This window comes from Poromitra crassiceps (genome assembly GCF_964638095.1).
Source record: "Poromitra crassiceps genome assembly, chromosome: 13".
In the NCBI taxonomy this organism is placed as follows: Eukaryota; Metazoa; Chordata; class Actinopteri; order Beryciformes; family Melamphaidae; genus Poromitra; species Poromitra crassiceps.
In genome coordinates this window covers 49,600,546-49,621,962 of record NC_139644.1, presented here as the reverse complement: position 1 = coordinate 49,621,962, position 21,417 = coordinate 49,600,546, and the positions used below count along the sequence as shown (strand labels likewise).

Here is a 21,417-nt window from a genome sequence, read left to right as displayed (position 1 = left end):
CCGAATAAACTGTCCGTGCCAACAGACCGTTTTATGCCTTCATCCTAAATGTCTGTCTCCGTCCGTCAGATCCCTCTGAACGTGACCAATCTGGTGACCAGGGCCCAACGCTGCTGGTCTGCACAGCGGAAGCCGCCACCTTCTCAGACAAAATGGACATCATCTTTGTGGCTGAAATGATTGAGAAGTTTGGCAAGTTTGCCGAGAAGTTCAAAGAGGTCAGTATTGGCTGCCATTAATCTCCAACTCCACACCCAATTAGGCTTTTTATAGTGTAGAGATAAATGTTTTACAGCGTAAAGTTATAGGTCTATATGGTTTTTATACGCTTCAGCATGCAGGAGAATGTGATGCTTGCTTTTGAGAATTTATATGTTGTCCTGTTTAATGAGAAAGGACATCTTGTCAGGACTTTCATTTCCGCACAGCTGACGGCCAAACAAAGCAACCTTGTCCCGTTTTAATCTGCAGAGGAATCGAAATGAGTGGGGATAATAAGATAGGATCTGGAATGAGCCATGTGGGGTTTTTTTTCTTGCTGAAGCTGAGGTTGGAAAACGGATGAGATCAGATTCCTCCCCCTCACTGGGATTGCTGCAGTGCACCTGGCTAGCCAGTCCTTTTAAGGGAAGGGTGAGAATGTGACACCGGGAGAGAGACGTGTGTGTCTCACTCAGAATGTGACACCGGGAGAGAGACGTGTGTGTCTCACTCAGAATGTGACACCGGGAGAGAGACATGTGTGTCTCACTCATTTCAGCACAGTTGGAGGAACTGTAGAGAGGGTGATGATGATATCGCAAAGATTTCAGTTACTTCAGTCCACTGAGAGCTGCTCTTTTTCACATTATGTTTGAAGGTAAGGAGTGCTGAGAGCCTAGCGTGGCTCTGAGCGTTGAGCATTATTATAGGCTAAAAGCCTTTACAATTTTTACCAAATGTTTGTAAATGTGCAATAAGCACCTCCTTCAAATAATAATCATAATAATAATAACTTTGATTTATATAGCGCCTTTCAAGGAACCCAAGGACGCTTTACAATAAAGTGACACATAATGACAAGTATCTGTTTAGCACTGCTTGCTAAAAACGAGATGCCCTGGTTGGACACGGGACCCTATTCACAATTTGCATGTATCCACTTGAGTGATTTCAAATATTGCAGTTAATAAGGCAATGTCTGTAGTTATAGAGGTGATGAGTGCAAGGCTTATATGTCAACAGTCCAATAGAATGTCTCATAATCTTCTGCATGTATAATGTGCTGTTGCATGTCCCTCTCTCGTCTCCCAGCTGGGTGAGGTGATGGTGAGCATGGCCAGTAACGTGATGCTGGCTGATGAGCGGGTGCTGTGGATGGCCCAGCGCGAGGCCATGGCCTGCTCCCGCATCATCGCCTGCCTCCAGAAGATCGCTGTCCACCGGCTGGCCACCGCACAGGCCTTCTCCCTGGTCAGTCCAGTTAGCACCACGTCACGATGCTCTGCAATATGGGAGGCAACATAGTTTCAGTTTAGCTTCGGTTCATCATAAAGACCATTTTTCTTTTCACTTTTCACCTAGACTGGGTATAGGGGGTGTCACGATACACTCAGTTCACGATACGATACGATACACAATATTGGGTTCACGATAACGATACGATAGGATATTTTAACAATATCTTTTTGCGATCGATTTGTAAGTTGAGGGGGCATTCTCCACGCTAATTTGAGTAATTTCACCATTTTCATCCTCCGTGTCTGTAACGTCCCTCGTCTGTTCAAACAAAGCAATGTAAAGGAGAGCGAGCATGCAATCAGATGCAGATCAGTGCCACCATGTTCAGCTTCTTTTTCTCGCGATATGAGATTTCATCTCAACGATACATATTGTCACGTTTTTGATATCGCGATATATCGTGGGACGATATATTGTGACATCCCTACTGGGTAACATATTCACATTAGAGACATAATCCGGTATGTGATATTTTTTGTTGAATGTCCTGTATGTCCTCCCAGACGTCCCCTAACATAGCGCTGGAGGCCCACGCTGTGAGGGCCAGCGAGTGGAACGGCATGACCTGCATGTTGTTTCAGAGGCCCAGTCCAGAGCGCACGCCCGGCCAGGACTGCCAGCTCAGCTTCAAATGCAACACCACCAGCTCCTTCTCCAGCATCCTGTACAAGGTTAGTTCCTACCAGCAATACCAAACGTGAGTAGAGCGGTAATTGCGACTTGTTAGCAGCTGAAATTGTGTCATGGAATTTGGGATTTGAGGTTTGTTTTACAGCTTCGGATCATCAAATCACATATGCATCAGTGTCTTTAGGACATGCATTGAACAGTTCTCCGGCATCTCAAAATCTTTGGGCCAAGCTTGATAGACTTTCTTCCTATCTACAGTACCGTTATCACTCTCCACACTGCGCTGTGTTAAGTGTTAATGATTTATTGTAAACAAATTTGCACTAAAGGACTTAAGAGACTAGTATATGTGAATGGCTCTATGTCATTTTGAAATAATTTGTCCTTGAAAAGTGCTTGAAATCTATCATGACAAAAGAGTGGCAACCCTGACATAACAATATATGTATTTCTCGTGTGAAAATTCAATGGAAATGTGAGCACATTGGCTGTGCCTTGCTCCCTGCAGAGCACTGTAGTGGAGGTGTCTCTGCAGCTCCCTCAGTCTCTCTTGTCCCAGGCCGTCCTCCCCGGGCAGACGGACAACACGGTCTACAAGCTCCACCTGCTGGCCTTCCGCAATGGCAAGTTCTTCCCCTCCACCGGCAACTCCTCCCAACTGGCTGATGGTGGGAAGAGGAGGAGTGTGGCCACCCCCGTCATCATGACCAAGATAGGTGAGTTTGAAGTCCTAAAAGGAATTTTGGTAATGTCATGGTGTTAAATTGATGGTGTTCATGTCCCTGTGTAATACCTCATTGGCATCATTATGGATGAGAAATCAGAACGTTTTAGTCATTTTATGTGTAGCAGGCAAAATGACAATATCAAAATAGCTATTCGGTTTCATCAAGTTTGGACATGCATTTTCTCTTCTTATTTTTTTACCGTTTTCCACATTTTAGAATAATAGTAAAGATATAAAATAAATTAAATTATGTAGTGACCGAAAAAGTGTTGAACAAATCAAACATCTGATATTTTAGATTCTTTAGTCACACTTTGCCTTGATGGAAAGGCAAAGGCTTTGGAAAGAAATTCATACATAGGCATCAACTTCACTATTTACATTTGTCTAAGAAACACATTTCAAGCATTTAATGAAAATTTAAAAACGTACATTAAATCAAGTGCATCCGTTTGACTGGTATTGTATGCGAGTGAAAACATGTGTGATTTTCCTTTGTGTCTCCGTGGCCGATCAGAGGGCATGAGCCTGCGCGGGCTGCGGAGCCCCGTCAACATCAACCTGCGGCGCTTCGCCCGCGGCTCGGACGCCGTGCCCGCCTGCTGGAACCTCAGCCTGGCAGGAGGCCAGGGGGGCTGGCAGAGCGACGGCTGCCGCATCCTCGCTCACCACGACAACCTCACCAGCATGTCATGTGACTCGCTCGCAAACTACGGGCTGCTCATGGTACGACTTTGTGCTCGGGTGCTTCCTCTTTATTCATTTGTTATGATGGCTTTGAATTTTAGTATTTTACATAGTCTCTCTATGTTACAAGCATTCATTAAATTTGCATGATAGCTTTACAATGTTTGGGTTGGCAAGCTTTGCAAACAACATCATGTGTTGTTAGGTTTTCCTATCTTTCTTTTAATTAATAGTCTTAAACAATGTAATTCCTGGACTTCTATGCAATGATGTGACATAATCTCTGAGGACTCTGAGTCGTCTCATGTCTCTTCCAGGATCTCAGCAGTGTGGAGTATTTCTCCCCCAGCATCCAGCCCCTGCACCCAGTCATCTATGCCACTACCATTGTACTTCTCATCTGCCTGCTCACACATGTCCACATGTCACCACATGTCCCACGTGTTTTTTCTTACCAAAAACCGCTCCAGTTTTCTGACCCAGGACGCACTGAAATAAAATCCCCAGTGAAATGCTCTCATGAATCACCTACGGTGGCCCAAGGGGGACAGTAGTCTCATTTACACATGAATATCTGACAACTCAATAAATACAATATGAAATGGGTGAACTCTTAATTATCAGGGCTTTTTTTTTCTTTTTTCCCCACAGGCATTGTATATTTTTGCCATGACCCCTGTTCATTTCTGCCCCTGCTGCCCCCAGTACACACGCCATCTTGTCTTGCACTCTCTGATTCATTTTGTTTCATAATGGACATAATAGTAACTAGAAGGAGAGCACAGACGTCCGCCATGGCCCACTATTATTTGCTATTATTGCTTGTTCGTGAGTTGGATCCAGATCTGCTCCAAAATGTAACGGGTTCTTCCTTGGCTCATGCTACACCCTTCCACCAAGTCTCATGAAAATCACACAAGTAGTTTTTCCGTAATCCAGACAAACCAAACAGGCAAACGACACCGAAAACATAACCTTCCTGGCGGAGGTAATGACAGAAATATGACCTAAAGTTACAGTCCGGCTCAGCGTCAACATCACAGACTGTATCCTCTACTGTATATAAGAGGGAAGCGCTTGTAAAACAGACGTATTTATCGATTCTGTGTCTGTGAATCCAGGTCTGTCCACGTAAGTCGCAAGTGTTGGCACATGTTGGTCAACCTCTGCCTCCACATCTTCCTCACCTGCGGAGTCTTTGTGGGCGGCATCAATCAGATGCGCTACGCCAGTGTCTGCCAGTCGGTGAGTATATATATACACCCCTCCGCATCACCCACACACCTTCAGCATCCCCCGCTGTGCATGCTTTGATTCAAACATCAAGGTCAGCAGTCAAAAATGAACGAGTGCCTCTTGGATGTTTTCAGTATCTTGAAAAACTTGCCTTTGGCGAAGTTAACCCCGCTCTGATGTTCAGATGTGTAGATGTGTTCCATTGCTTCAGGCAGTTCTTCCCCTGACGATGTGTTGAATTGAGACATATTACTTATTCATTTTCCACAAAGTGGCTGGCTGGAAAACCTTGGCAGTGTATATGATTTTATTTATTTACGAAGTCCCCTTAGGATTAAATTTGTAACTTTAAGTTGAACATTTGTGGAGGGACTTTCCAACCAATACAATATTGCAGGATCAGCATGTTTTTTTAAGACTCGCATTGTACTGGGTTCTGTTGTTCTTATGTAATGGTTTGATGGCATGTCTGGCATTGCATTATAATACAATACATGTCTTTTTTTTTTTTTTTTACATGTATTTGACACAATACGTGTCTTTTTCAGCGGGACTTCACAAGAGCAGTGTCACCACTTCATTTCAATTTCCAATTCAGACAAATCTTTTTATTTTACAAATATGATTACTGACTAAATGGACACTTTTATTCCAGCATGAGATATCTACTAGGGATGCACCGATTGCGATTTTGTTGGCCGATTCCGATTTCCGATTTTTGAATAGTCTGACTTGCAGATACCGATTTTTGCCGATTCCGATTTTTTTTCTAAGAACAATAATTGGCGGGTTATTTTTTTACTTTTTTACTTTGCTTTAATAGAAAATTAACATTCATGTCACATTTCTTATCATTTGCATGAGGTAGGACGATCTCACTCAAAAACATCTAAAAATAAAAGTGTTCCAGGTTACTGGACAGAGCTTTTCTTTTTTGTGTAAATACAATGAATATAAAACAATTAATTCCAGTATATCCCACAGCTATCATGCATTTACTTTTCCAAAAGAAAAAAGGTGCAACAGAACAGGGGCTCCAGATGGAAAGTAGCCTATGGCTAAATCTGTTACAAAGCATATCTTCCCCTATGGGGTTTAATGTTTTTTTGTATATGTCCCTACCAAATAAACTAATGAAATAAAATAAATAAACGTCAAAATGTTATCCATGGACAAGGAGTTTATAGCCTATAGCTCTGGAGCCCAGAGACCTTCGAAGCCATGCCCACTCTACAGTTGTGGATTTGGCTGTTATTGAGTAGCCTAGATGAGGAAATGAGTTTGAGTTGACTCCGTTTGAATATCGTAGTTTACACACAGAGCGCGTTTTTTTTAATCCGCCATTTGAAAAAAAATCATCTCGCACACTGGTCCGATGCATTTTATTATTATGTTTGTCGTTCTATTCGCAATACGAAACACAAGTCCTCTCCTGGCTGTATCCACGTTACAACGTGAGTCGTGACTGACAGATAGCAGCAGCAGCAGGCTCCACACCGACGAAGACATGCTGTGGCATGTGTGTAGTGGCTGCAACTCATCCGTCTCTGTCTCGCTGCTTTTGGGTGCGCGCATGTCACTTGAAAATCGGCTCACAGAATCGGCATTTTAGAGTGACCGGCGCAGATCACCGATCGAGGCCGATCACGTGAAAATCGGCCATTTCCGGTCACGTGCCGATCGATCGGTGCATCCCTAATCACAATGTTTCCTCTCAATGGGAACATTTTGGCCGATACCGATAACCGATATTAACATTGCGACATCGGACCGATGCTGATATGTTAAAAAATGACTTAACATCTGCCGATACCTATATGATTGACGATATATGGTGCATCCATAACCGAGCTATAGCAGGAATATACAGAACACATTCTGTGAATATCCCCCAAAACACACAACCTTGACACCCTGTAGAGATGCAGGCGTACACGCTACACGCGCTCCTGCACATGATGCCATCATCAGGCGAGTGAGCAGGAGGAGTGAGTGGCACATGGCTCTCAGGCTAAAAAAAGAGCAGCAACATGAAGGAGCCAAAAGCCGAATCTGGATTAGCTCGATAGGAAAGAGGAGGGGGGAGAGGGAGGGAAGGCTGGAGAAGAACATCTAGAGGAGGGGAGAGAGGGGAGGCTGGAGGAGAACATCTAGAGGAGGGGAGAGAGGGAAGGCTGGAGGAGAACATCTAGAGGAGGGGAGAGAGGGAAGGCTGGAGGAGAACATCTAGGTAGAGGAGGGGGGAGAGAGAGGAGAACATCTAGGTTTCCTCAGCTTTGAAAATGGTGCAGATGCATCATGATGCACTCGGCTTCACGCTCATAAATGTCCTCCGACATATGAATAGTGGATGAGTGTAGAGAGAGAGAGAGAGAGAGAGAGAGAGAGAGAGAGAGAGAGAGAGAGAGAGAGAGAGAGAGAGAGAGAGATGAGGGTGAGATTCCTCACAATGACAGAATCCTGCTGCTGTAGTACGACAGACTGGCAACGTGTGGAGAGGAGAGGGCCTGGATCTGAGCGGAGTGAACTCTGACCCACTCGTGACTGAAGAGACGTATGGAGACGTGTCTCAAAACTCAGCGCTGACTGAAGACGTTCTTCGGGAGCCTGGTGGGGGCGCCGCTCCAGGACATAGTGCCAGAGCCAGACACCTCACTGCATGCCAATCCAATTCCTCTCACTGTCCTGTTAACTCATTCATGGCCAGTTTAGGACTGCCAATATTTAGCACAGGCCAAAGATTTTCATAATTGTTGGTCATCTTTCAAGACCCACAGTAAATTATCTATTAGCACCAAAGTGATTTGCAATACCTCAAAATGAAGATGTACGTCTCTGGGTTCACCAGGGAAAAAAAAGTGAGCTTTTAGCATGTTCTGTACTCTACTTATAGCCATTTATATACACCCTGTTTTCACCAAAAAGGTCTCTCTGAGAAGACAAATTGCAGAAAATGGCATTTTTGTAAATCACACAATCTCAGGCAGAACTCGCTCTCAATTCTTTTATTTTGAACTGTATTGACATCAGACATGTAAATATTATTCGTTATGACACAAATGACAAAAAAAAAAATATATATATATATATATATGTATATATACATGAAGTGCTTTTTTTACATTCAACAATACAGTTTACTCAGTGTGAGTGAGTGTGATCATAGAATAGAATGCAGAGATCAGTGTAGTCTCTCACACACACACACACACACACACACACACACACACACACACACACACACACACACTCACACACACACACACACACACACACACACACACACACACACACACTCCTTACCGCGAGATCATCCGGGTCCTGTCGCATTGGAGTCAGTCCAGTCTTCCTCGCCCTCGACAGGAAAGTGGCCGTGCTGCTTGGCTCTGTGTGAAAGCCATTTCTGTGGCGAGGCTGCTGTTCTCCTCCTCCTCACACAGTTGTGACTCCGTCTCGTCTCTTTCGGGCTGGGACACAGGAACGGGGTCCAGGGACCAGGATCGATCATGTTGGTCACGGGTTTGACTACCGCGGTTTCGATGTCCGCTGCCCTGCAGCAAGCCGATCAGCTCGTGCAGCGCGCCGAGGGGTGTTTCAATGGCGTTTCTCCTCTGCAACAAGGAAGCACGTTTCTCTGTTTTCTGTTTTTCCTCCTGCTCATTTCAAAACAACATGTATGTATGTGTTTGATCGCGTGTTGTCGGCTTGCCTTTGAGGCTAGGGACCTGATAACATGTCACAGGCTGGGGAAGTCTTTGAACTACGCGCTGCACTAATAAAAACAAAAACACGTCAAACACGTCATTGGCTGGGAGGGCTATTCCTGATAACACGTCAAAGACGTCTTTGGCCATGAATGAGTTAACACTGTCCCTCTCTCCCCTCCCCTGTCCTGTCCTGTTAACACTGTCCCTCTCTCCCCTCCCCTGTCCTGTTAACACTGTCCCTCTCTCCCCTCCCCTCCCCTATCCTGTTAACACTGTCCCCCCCCCTGTCCTGTTAACACTGTCCCTCTCTCCCCTCCCCTGTCCTGTTAACACTGTCCCTCTCTCCCCTCCCCTGTCCTGTTAACACTGTCCCTCTCTCCCCTCCCCTGTCCTGTTAACACTGTCCCTCTCTCCCCTCCCCTGTCCTGTTAACACTGTCCCTCTCTCCCCTGTCCTGTTAACACTGTCCCCCCCCCTGTCCTGTTAACACTGTCCCTCTCTCCCCTCCCCTGTCCTGTTAACACTGTCCCTCTCTCCCCTCCCCTGTCCTGTTAACACTGTCCCTCTCTCCCCTCCCCTGTCCTGTTAACACTGTCCCTCTCTCCCCTGTCCTGTTAACACTGTCCCTCTCTCCCCTGTCCTGTTAACACTGTCCCCCCCCCTGTCCTGTTAACACTGTCCCTCTCTCCCCTCCCCTGTCCTGTTAACACTGTCCCTCTCTCCCCTCCCCTGTCCTGTTAACACTGTCCCTCTCTCCCCTCCCCTGTCCTGTTAACACTGTCCCTCTCGCCCCTCCCCTGTCCTGTTAACACTGTCCCTCTCTCCCCTGTCCTGTCCTGTTAACACTGTCCCTCTCTCCTCCCCCCTGTCCTGTTAACACTGTCCCTCTCTCCCCTCCCCTGTCCTGTTAACACTGTCCCTCTCTCCCCCCCCTGTCCTGTTAACACTGTCCCTCCACCCCCCCCCGTCCTGTTAACACTGTCCCTCCCCCCCCCTGTCCTGTTAACACTGTCCCTCTCTCCCCTCCCCTGTCCTGTCCTGTTAACACTGTCCCTCTCTCCTCCCCCCTGTCCTGTTAACACTGCCCCCCCCCCCGTCCTGTTAACACTGTCCCTCTCTCCCCTCCCCTGTCCTGTTAACACTGTCCCTCTCTCCCCTCCCCTGTCCTGTCCTGTTAACACTGTCCCTCTCCCCCCCTAGCAACTTGACTCACACCACAACAAGCTGGCCTGTGTCTCCTTGCTCAATCCTGTGGTTTTAACAGTGTGAATGAATATGGGCGTGTCTATTCTGTTAGATTTCACTAATAACCTTTTCACACACCAAGCACAGGAACCTGACCTTCTTACAGTGATCTTATCTGAGGCTGTCCTGTCTATAGGAAGGCTTTGACATGCACTTTGAACATGGGAATGTCACTCTGCTATGGAACATATCATACCAGACACACCCGCCTGCCAGTGGCGGCTGGTGAGATTGGAAACAGGGGAGGTAGAAAAAAATGTGGGCGTTTTTTTTTTCTTCTCTTTTGCAGTTTGAAGACAGATTTAGAGGAATATCTCATTTTAATTTAGCATTAGGATTAGACTGTTGTGATGTCATTATTCAGTTTTAACCATCAATAATTATTCCTTTTCTCATTATTTCATTTCTCAGAGTAAATACTGTATATTTATTTCGAGATTTTTGTCAATTATTTGTGCTGTTATGGTTATAATTAGCCTAGTTACTCACTTCTACACTATCTTAGATTGTGTTACTTATGGATGGCATGGAATTATAGTGAAAATAGATTATCCCCCCTTTTTGCTGGGGACCCCACTTTGAAAATCACTCACTGGCTTAGGCTAGAACTGTTGCGAGAAGGTTTCAGGATTTATCTCTATGCATTAGGCTGTGATTACTATTTATATAAATCTATTTATTCACATAGATTCATGATATATTATGGTATACAGCCTACCTGTGACATCAATGTTTTGATTAATCTGCGCCAGTACCGAAAATGTAGCCTATTACTGCATGACTGATCCTATGATGTCATTGTAATCACACTCAGGTGTGCTTTCACAAGACAGGTGTTGTCCATTCAATCAGCCCACCTGTCTTTATAATGGCTGTCTTGCACTGTGTTTGTATGATACTTGACAAAGTCTGCCTATGGCAGAAAATACGAAAGACAACATGTTCTCCTCAATTAACTCTTTATTTCAATGCGTCTCCTCTCCAACACTCCTCTTAAACAAGGCTGTTCATTTGGTGTTTACTTTGCAGACTGCACGTTTGCATGTTTAACTGTTAAACAAAAAATATGTGGGTGCTTAACGCAGCTGAGCCACACCTCTCTTACTGTAGTCTTAATTCAAATTATATAACCGCATCTCTTTTAGGCACTTGACTTACACACATACAGTACATGAACTTAACTTAAAGTCCCTGGAAACCAAAATCCACAAAAACCTAACTATTAAATTTAGGGTCTTATGTGAGTAATTGTGTGCCTCAGAAAGTAAGTTGACATTACTTTCAACCCTAACCCCCAAAATCAACACTTTTCTACAAGGTCTGGATTTCCATTTCCTCATTGAAGAGAGCGAGGCGCGCGGTGCTAAAATGCATGATCTTATCACGTTATAAGATTGAATCGAATCACACACACGCATGCACGCACGCGCGCACACACACACTGACACACACACAGTGTGTGATACAATGTCAATCTTAGCAATCTACCCAATCAACAACCAATTTGGTTGAATAAATTAATTGATTGGTATTGATTGGTAAGGGCGGGCCATGCTCCAGCAAAATCTGATTGGTTGAAAAACACATCACTCTCACATCGTTCTCTGTGAATTGCAAGTGTTTTTCAACCAATCATATTTGTGCATTAGATAAATTACCAAATAAATGAACGCCCACAGGGGTAATGTTTTTTTACCTACCCCCTGCAGGCTGGGGCTAGACTCCTGTCTGCATGGAGCTCTCCTTTCCATCAGTGCCATACATGTCACTGTTGTTGAAGCATTTTAGGAATATAATGAATGAAAAAATGAGCGTCTGCACATCAGAAAAAACACATTTGATTGATATTTTATTATAAAAAATATGAAAAATGAAAAATATAAAAAATATATATAAAAAAATATATATAAAATCCCCAATCTCTGTTAGAAAATAGAGGAGGACCATCCTCCCTTGCCTCACTGGAAAACCCCCCCCTGCCGCATGCCCACTTCCTTAACTCATTCACCGCCAATGACGTCTTTGACGTGTTATCAGCAATGGCCTTCCCCGCCAAGGACGTGTTTGACGTGTTTTTGTTTTTATTGGTGCAGCGCCTGCAGCAAACACTTGCCCAGCCTGTCACACAGACACAGGTCCCTGCCTTCAAAGGGTAGCCGACAGCACGCGATCAAACACATACCGCAGCTGTTGTTTTGAAATCTAGCAAGAGGAAAAGAAGAAAACGGGTAACGCTTCCTTGTGCAGACAGGAGAAACGCAATTGAAACGCCCTCGGCACGAGCTGGAGTCGCCTTCCTCTGTGCCAGCCAGGAGAAAACGGGAGAAAGTAATCAAGAGATGTGTTTGATCATCGGAGGAATGAGGAAATGATCGATCAGTTTGCGAGGGCGGTGAGGACGTGTTGAATAGCCGAGGGGAAAACGGGAACGATCAAATAGCAGAGTTGATAGGGAGACGGGTGTACCAGAACAAATCAAAAATAAACACAGGAACAGCTAGGCAGCAGCGGGCAGAAGGCACTCACAGCAGCCCGCTGTCCTTCTCAAGAGCTCTTCAGTTATGAAATCGCTGGGCTGCGTGCCCTCCAGTGTTGCTCCTGGCCAATCCCAGCGCCACAGGGCGTGGTTATTGCTTATCCTATGTTGGGTTAGAAATCTAAAAGGGGGATCGTGTGTGTGTGTGTGTGTGTGTGTGTGTGTGTGTGTGTGTGTGTGTGTGTGTGTGTGTCTGTCTGTCTGTCTGTCTGTCTGTCTGTCTGTCTGTCGGTGTGTCTGTCTGTCTGTCTGTCTGTCTGCACACTCACACCGAGTAAACTGTATTGTTGAATGTAAAAAAAAAGCACTTCATGTGTGTATATATATATAGCCTATATTTTTTTTTTGTCATTTGTGTCCTAACGAATAATATTTACATGTCTGATGTCAATACAGTTCAAAATAAAAGAATTGAGAGTGAGTTATGCCTGAGATTGTGCCCTTTTACAAAAATGCTTTTTTCTCCCTTTTCTCTTCCCAGACAGGCTTTTTTGATGAACATGGGGTGTATAAAAAGGGTTATAAGTAGAGTACAGAACATGCTAAAAGCTAACTTTCTTTTTGGGGGTGAAAGTAGAGACTTAGATCTTCATTTCGAGGTATTGGACATCACTGTAGTCCTAGTACAGAATTTACTGTGGGTCTTGAAAGATGACCAAACATTATGGAAATACTTGGCCTGTGCCAAAAATGCCAGTCAGATATTGGCAGTGAATGAGTTAACCCATTGATACCTGATGCAGCATTTGCGTGTATATCCCTCATTTGTGTGTGTATCCCTTTAAGACGGTCCTAAAGGGATACACACACAAATGCTGCATCAGGTATCAATGGGTTAACAATCACTTTGTTTTATTGTCATCACCAAAGTCCTGCGTTTACATTCTGTTGACAACATGAACAGGACACTCAAGGTGTTGTTCTGTTGAACTTACAACATGTACTTTATTGATTCATTCACCACATGAAAGCCTCACACTTTGGACACTGTACAGGTATCAGGCACCAGCCTTACAGGTATCAGACACCAGCCTTGTTGTATATTGAAAGCAGCTGTACAGGTATCAGGCACCAGCCTTGTTGTAAATTGAAAGCAGCTGTACAGGTATCAGGCACCAGCCTTGTTGTATATTGAAAGCAGCTGTACAGGTATCAGGCACCAGCCTTGTTGTAAATTGAAAGCAGCTGTACAGGTATCAGGCACCAGCCTTGTTGTATATTGAAAGCAGCTGTACAGGTATCAGGCACCAGCCTTGTTGTATATTGAAAGCAGCTGTACAGGTATCAGGCACCAGCCTTGTTGTATATTGAAAGCTGCTGTACAGGTATCAGACACCAGCCTTATTGTATATTGAAAGCAGCTGTACAGGTATCAGGCACCAGCCTTGTTGTATATTGAAAGCAGCTGTACAGGTATCAGGCACCAGCCTTGTTGTATATTGAAAGCAGCTGTACAGGTATCAGGCACCAGCCTTACAGGTATCAGGCACCAGCCTTGTTGTATATTGAAAGCAGCTGTACAGGTATCAGGCACCAGCCTTGTTGTATATTGAAAGCAGCTGTACAGGTATCAGGCACCAGCCTTGTTGTATATTGAAAGCAGCTGTACAGGTATCAGGCACCAGCCTTATTGTATATTGAAAGCAGCTGTACAGGTATCAGGCACCAGCCTTATTGTATATTGAAAGCAGCTGTACAGGTATCAGACACCAGCCTTATTGTATATTGAAAGTAGCTGTACAGGTATCAGACACCAGCCTTATTGTATATTGAAAGCTGCTGTACAGGTATCAGACACCAGCCTTGTTGTATATTGAAAGCAGCTGTACAGGTATCAGACACCAGCCTTACAGGTATCAGGCACCAGCCTTGTTGTATATTGAAAGCAGCTGTACAGGTATCAGACACCAGCCTTACAGGTATCAGGCACCAGCCTTGTTGTATATTGAAAGCAGCTGTACAGGTATCAGGCACCAGCCTTACAGGTATCAGGCACCAGCCTTGTTGTATATTGAAAGCAGCTGTACAGGTATCAGGCACCAGCCTTACAGGTATCAGGCACCAGCCTTGTTGTATATTGAAAGCAGCTGTACAGGTATCAGACACCAGCCTTGTTGTATATTGAAAGCAGCTGTACAGGTATCAGACACCAGCCTTGTTGTATATTGAAAGCTGCTGTACAGGTATCAGACACCAGCCTTGTTGTATATTGAAAGCAGCTGTACAGGTATCAGACACCAGCCTTGTTGTATATTGAAAGCTGCTGTACAGGTATCAGGCACCAGCCTTGTTGTATATTGAAAGCAGCTGTACAGGTATCAGGCACCAGCCTTACAGGTATCAGGCACCAGCCTTGTTGTATGTTGAAAGCAGCTGTACAGGTATCAGACACCAGCCTTGTTGTATATTGAAAGCAGCTGTACAGGTATCAGACACCAGCCTTGTTGTATATTGAAAGCTGCTGTACAGGTATCAGGCACCAGCCTTGTTGTATATTGAAAGCAGCTGTACAGGTATCAGGCACCAGCCTTACAGGTATCAGGCACCAGCCTTGTTGTATGTTGAAAGCAGCTGTACAGGTATCAGACACCAGCCTTGTTGTATATTGAAAGCAGCTGTACAGGTATCAGACACCAGCCTTATTGTATATTGAAAGCAGCTGTACAGGTATCAGGCACCAGCCTTGTTGTATATTGAAAGCAGCTGTACAGGTATCAGACACCAGCCTTGTTGTATATTGAAAGCAGCTGTACAGGTATCAGACACCAGCCTTGTTGTATATTGAAAGCAGCTGCACAGGTATCAGACACCAGCCTTGTTGTATATTGAAAGCAGCTGTACAGGTATCAGGCACCAGCCTTGTTGTATATTGAAAGCAGCTGTACAGGTATCAGACACCAGCCTTGTTGTATATTGAAAGCAGCTGTACAGGTATCAGACACCAGCCTTGTTGTATATTGAAAGCAGCTGTACAGGTATCAGGCACCAGCCTTGTTGTATATTGAAAGCAGCTGTACAGGTATCAGGCACCAGCCTTGTTGTATATTGAAAGCAGCTGTACAGGTATCAGACACCAGCCTTATTGTATATTGAAAGCAGCTGTACAGGTATCAGGCACCAGCCTTATTGTATATTGAAAGCAGCTGTACAGGTATCAGGCACCAGCCTTACAGGTATCAGGTACCAGCCTTACAGGTATCAGGCACCAGCCTTATTGTATATTGAAAGCAGCTGTACAGGTATCAGACACCAGCCTTATTGTATATTGAAAGCAGCTGTACAGGTATCAGGCACCAACCTTATTGTATATTGAAAGCAGCTGTACAGGTATCAGACACCAGCCTTATTGTATATTGAAAGCAGCTGTACAGGTATCAGGCACCAGCCTTATTGTATATTGAAAGCAGCTGTACAGGTATCAGACACCAGCCTTGTTGTATATTGAAAGCAGCTGTACAGGTATCAGGCACCAGCCTTACAGGTATCAGGCACCAGCCTTATTGTATATTGAAAGCAGCTGTACAGGTATCAGACACCAGCCTTGTTGTATATTGAAAGCAGCTGTACAGGTATCAGGCACCAGCCTTACAGGTATCAGGCACCAGCCTTGTTGTATGTTGTGCCAGAAGAATAATGGACCAAAGAGCCAAAAAAAACACAGCCCCACAACACGGGTTAAGCACTGAACTTTCGCACCAAGCGGAGAAGAGTTTGACCCGGGACTCAACTCTGACCCCTGAACCCTGAACCCTGACCCCTGAACCCTTTCATACTGATGGTTGACTGGCCCGCAGATGATTTAGCGTGTACTTTTCAGTGAAAGGTAATGAGGTGTGAAGTGGTGATTCAGAGTCAGAACTTCACTATAGGGTTTAGTAAGAGTGTGCAAGGCTTTTAAGTAGCGCCCAGTGAGTTGGAGGTGGGCTAATGTCCAGGCTCTGCTTTAGTCATCCCTCCCAACGGAGGCTTGGGAAGTGAAAGTGTCATCAGGATTGTCCGTATTTTTCCATAGATGTTTGGTGGTGGTGGGGGGGCACCAGCACATATTTTCCTTCATAAACCTACATGCATTATGTTACATGACTTACTTACTACATGTGATATAAAGACCATCAAATAGCCAAAGTGAAAGTCAGATAGTGTTTTGTTTCAGTTGCTCAAGGCTGGAGTTAGCTCATCTCATCAGTTGGACACACCTTAGTTGACATCTTCTCACCTCCAGCAGCCAGCGTGTATCTCACCAGCATGTGGTCCTGCTGAAGGCTGAGTACAGTTCAGTTCAGTTCACTTTATTTATACAGGAAGGGATAAAAATGACATTTCACATGTACATTTAACTGGCCTGACTCAGTTACAAACTGGTTTTCAGCAGGTTCCTGTTCTGCAGTACATTAAACAAAAAAATATTAATATACAAGAACATATTCAATTTCACTACATACAATTTTAGGGCTGTGGCGATTCACTTATCTCCCGATTCGATACTATCACGATTCTTGGGTGCTGATTCGATTTATATTGCGATTCTTAATTATTGCGATTCTACGATTATTGAGATTCGATATTACGATTTATTGCGATTTTTGTTAATTTTTTTCTTTTCTTTTTTCAGTTTGTTTGCTTTTTTACACTAGATTAGAACATGGGAAAAGTTGAATCATACACTAGAGACTGTATATTATATATCATGAGTAGGGCTGGGCGATATAGTTAAAAACAGGGGCGGACTGGGATCATAATTCAGGCCAAATTGGCCGTTTGAAGTAGAGCCCGACCGATATTATCGGCCCGCCGATATTATCGGCCGATATTGGCGATTATTGATATATCGGTATCGGTAAAAAAAAAAAAAAAAAAATCGTCCGATTTTTTTTTTTTTTTTTTTTTATATATATATATAAGTTATAGACAGCATGGACAGCATGTTGTGTATATTTGATATTTTTTCTTAACTATTTGTTCTATTGTGTTTTTGTATTTCTAGTTATTTATAATTATTAAATTCCCAGTTAAGTTTACTGTTTCATTGCATTGAGTTTATTAATAAGCTGTAAAATATCCTGCCTACATCACATATTTCAATTCATGTCAACTCAATCATATCTTTGTCAAGTGTTTGATATTTGAGGGTTGCTGATGTGGTGCCTCCTCTGGTCGTTAAGGGCGCCTGTTCGGAGGGAGGGGAACTCGTTGGAATATCGTGATCCTCCCACGTGCTATGTCCTACCGGTGAAGCTTCCCCTGTCAGGTGAAAAGAAGCGGCTGGCTAACTGCCCATGTGGAAGCATGGAGCCAGTTTTCGGCTCTCCCCAGATCGGCAGAGGGTGGAGCAGCAACCAGGATAAATAAATAAAAAATTAGCACTAATGGGGGATTAGCACTAATGGGGGATAAACATTTGATGATAAAAACAAAAATAAAATAAAATAAAAATATCGGCCGATATTATCGGTATCGGTAATTTTTTATTCCCTAAAATCGGTATCGTATCGGTTTCAAAAATCCCATATCGGTCGGGCTCTAGTTTGAAGCCCAATTTGGGCCATTTGAAGCCAGATTTGGGCCGTTTGAAGTCCAATCTTACAATGAGATTTACCCACTTTAACCCTGAAGTGTAATTATTACTTCAGACTAATAAAGTAATAAAACCACTAGTAAACCAGTTTTTTTTGCGATTATCGATTCTGGAATAAAAGATAGATTAAAAAAATCGTGACATTAAAAATCGCGATACTTAGGTGAATCGATTTTTTCCCCCACCCCTGAATTTTACAGACCTAACAAAAACAATTACATTTACAAACATTCATTCATCAATACAAAACAGCAACAGCAAAAAATTAAAAGCTAGGGGTGAGTCGGATCAGTGATTACAGGTGTTTTCTAGCATCAGATGTTGTTTGTAGGCTTTTTTGATGTGAGATGGAGGTTATTTCTCTGGTGTGAAATGGGATCTCGTTCCAAATGTTGGTGTATGTGTGGAAGAATGATCTTAGTCCATAATTATTTTTGTATGCCGGTACTGGTATGAGTGCATGTGAGATTGATCTGGTGATGCGGTCTTGTGTTGTGTCTTGGGAGTAAAGCTGTAAGTGTTGGAGAAGAGTTGTTTCTGAGCATAAAATAAAACTTAATGGCTAGACTTTTTGTGTAGTTCTGAAAAGTTGTAGCAGAGGAGTGTGAGAGTGCAGTGATGAGTCCAAGGTGGAAAGTTACCATGTATTTTATATGCTCTGTTCTGTTGTAGAGTCTTGCTATGGGTTCTATGGTTTCCTTTGTCGTGAGTGACCAGATTGGAAGACAGTAGGATATTGTTGAAAGAAAAATTGCATGTAGGTATGTATTTGAAACAGTGAGGGTGAGAAATGGTCTAATTTTACTGTAAACAAATAGTTTCTGATTTGCCTTTTTGACTAGTTTGTCCATCTGACCGTTTTGAAGTTGTGAGGAAATAAGGAGGAGAACAGAAAGCAAGGTGTAAATCACAACCCCCATTGATCTTTGTAAAATGAGGTAGGTACTTTTATTAATCCCCAAGGAGAGATTCCTTTGTTGCAGCAGCATACGACAAATACACAGTAAAATGTGCACAGTAAATGCACAGTATTAAAGTATTAATATTTCTGAATACTGACGATAATCTCACAGTATTAATAGCATGCGGATAACTTTTGGTTCAATCTAGTAGACTAGTTCCATATGTGGCCTGCCGCCTGAAGTGTATTTGTATCTGTAGGCTGAACATGGAAAAATGTAGACACCTAGTTAAGCCGTCGCTATTTCACGTCCATGCGCGACTAGGTAAGCACCAAAAATATGTCCTGTGACAGGAAAGAAGTACCGTAAATTCCGGACTATAAGCCGCGGCTTTTTTCCCGTTTTTTGGCCCCTGCGGCTTATATAACGGTGCGTCTTATCTATGGATTTTTTCAGAAAAAAAATTTCAAATACAAATAAAATCTCTCTTTTTTAGCACTCTTTCTACCTATAAATCCACTTCTGTTTTAATTTCCTCTGTTGCCCTCTTTTCACCACACCGCGGACACTGTGTGCACTGTCGAAATAAACAAAGGTGTTGTGTTATGTTGTTTTGTTGAAATGTTACGGTAATACGGTAAATGGGAGCTTCCTCAAACAGCCAACAATCCCCTCTGTGCGTGAACCCTTACATATGGTAATTACGGTAAGCAAAGTTCATCAGCCCGGAATCACAACAAGACGAGCAGTCTCTCTCTCACTTACCATGGGGAAGGTACGCAGAAAGTCACACGACGCAGCTTTCAAGCTGAAAGCAGTCGAACTCGCACTAAAAGAAACAAACAGAGCAGCAGCGCGTACCCTGGGCATCGATGAGTCAATGGTGAGACGTTGGAAGCAGCAGCAGGAGGAACTGTCTCAGTGTAATAAGACAAAAAAGTCCTTCAGAGGCCACAAAAGCAGATGGCCGGAACTTGAAGATTCCCTTGAGGACTGGGTGTTGACCCAGAGAGGAGACGGCCGAGGCGTTTCCACGGTGCAGATCCGACTGAAGGCCAAAACAATCGCCACCGAGATGAAAATTGAACATTTCAGAGGTGGGCCATCTTGGTGCTACCGATTCATGAGACGAAAGGGACTGTCCGTCCGGGGGAGAACTACTGAACAACTCCCTCCCGACTACCAGGAGAAAATCACAAACTTCGGCGAATTCACACAAAGGAAGATCACGGAATATTATAGGAGTGTGAAAACATCCACAATCACCAACGGGTTCCAAAACGCTGGACTGCTGCGGGATGAAAAGGATGACGCCGCCACAGCTGGCGCTGAGGGCCGTCAGAGGCTTCAGAGGCTGTTCGATGCCGACAGTGATGAAGAGGAGTTCGTTGGTTTTGAGTGACAATGAAGGAGAGAGGAGAGTGGTTGACGAAGCCACCCTGAACCTGTTCGTTTCCGACACTGAAGATGAGGACTTTGGTGGTTTCAGTACGCAGGAAGAAGAGGAAGACGAGGATTAGTGACTTGACTTCTCTGGTTACAGGTTTGCTGCACATATACGGTAGCCTATTGTTGTGTGATTTTGTCTGGGGATTAGTGACCTGACTTTTGTTTTGTTTTGTTGAAATGTTAATAAATGGGAGCTTCCCCAAACAGCGATCTCTTTCCCGACATTCCTCTCTGTGCACGAACCCTTTCATATGGTAATTAAACATCAAAACACCCGCGGCTTATAGTCCGGTGCGGCTTATAGAAGAAAAAAATAGTCAATTTTGGTGCTGCGGCTTATAGACCGGTGCGTCTTATAGTCCGGAATTTACGGTACGCACTTCAGAAATGGAATTCTTGTTTGAGGAGCTGAAAACATTCAAATTCAATATGACTATTCAAAAAGGAGTTAAGTAGGCTTTCATCCAAATTTGGGCAAAAAAATTGACTGAATAACACAGTTCAGTTTTTTCCCCCTCCTGATTTTTTTATCCCATTTTTATCCCCCATTAGTGCTAATTTAATTTGTTTATCCTGGTTGCTACGCCACCCTCTGCCGATCTGGGGAGAGCTGAAACTGGCTCCATGCTTCCTCCGAGACATGGGCAGTTAGCCAGCCGCTTCTTTTCACCTGACAGAGGAAGCTTCACCGGTAGGACATAGCACGTGGGAGGTTCACGCTATTCCAACCAGTTCCCCTTCCTCTGAATGACCAGAGGATGCACCACTTCAGCGACCAGGATATTGCATGTTTTTGGTGAAGGGGGTTCTTATATGAAGGAAACCCCCAGGAGGCACGGGGAGAACATGCAAACTCCACACAGAAAGGCCCTTTTGACGACCCCACCCGGGCGGTGGGCACTTGAGGACATGCCCACACAGTTCACTTTTCTTTATTGGCTCACACAACTCGCAAATGTGTTCTTCTGACAAGAAGGTCTTCATCAGAACATGATCATGATCAATTTAGATGTGCTGCCTAGCTCCTCCCTCAAAATGCACACCCAATCAAAATGTATTTTCGTGCCACTTGCCAATGCATCATGTTTCATTTGTCAGGTCAAAAACATAAATCACCTCATATTATGTAATATTACCCCAGTTGGCACAGGAGAACAGGAAGAATGTTTCAACTTTTGTTCAATTATTGCTAAATGCCAACACATTTCTAAACTGTGAGCTTC

At 43.9% G+C, this 21,417-nt stretch overlaps 1 pseudogene across 1 annotated transcript in view; it reads left to right on the top strand.

Moving 5' to 3' along the window:
* Positions 1-21,417, top strand: part of LOC310788622 (adhesion G protein-coupled receptor A3-like) — a 91,579-nt pseudogene that overhangs the window by 47,545 nt on the left and 22,617 nt on the right. Inside the window, exons 10-16 of the transcript in view lie at positions 70-218; positions 1,294-1,452; positions 2,004-2,171; positions 2,639-2,846; positions 3,375-3,583; positions 3,862-3,968; positions 4,666-4,789. The product of the transcript in view is annotated as an adhesion G protein-coupled receptor A3-like (transcript). The remainder of the gene's footprint in view (positions 1-69; positions 219-1,293; positions 1,453-2,003; positions 2,172-2,638; positions 2,847-3,374; positions 3,584-3,861; positions 3,969-4,665; positions 4,790-21,417) is intronic.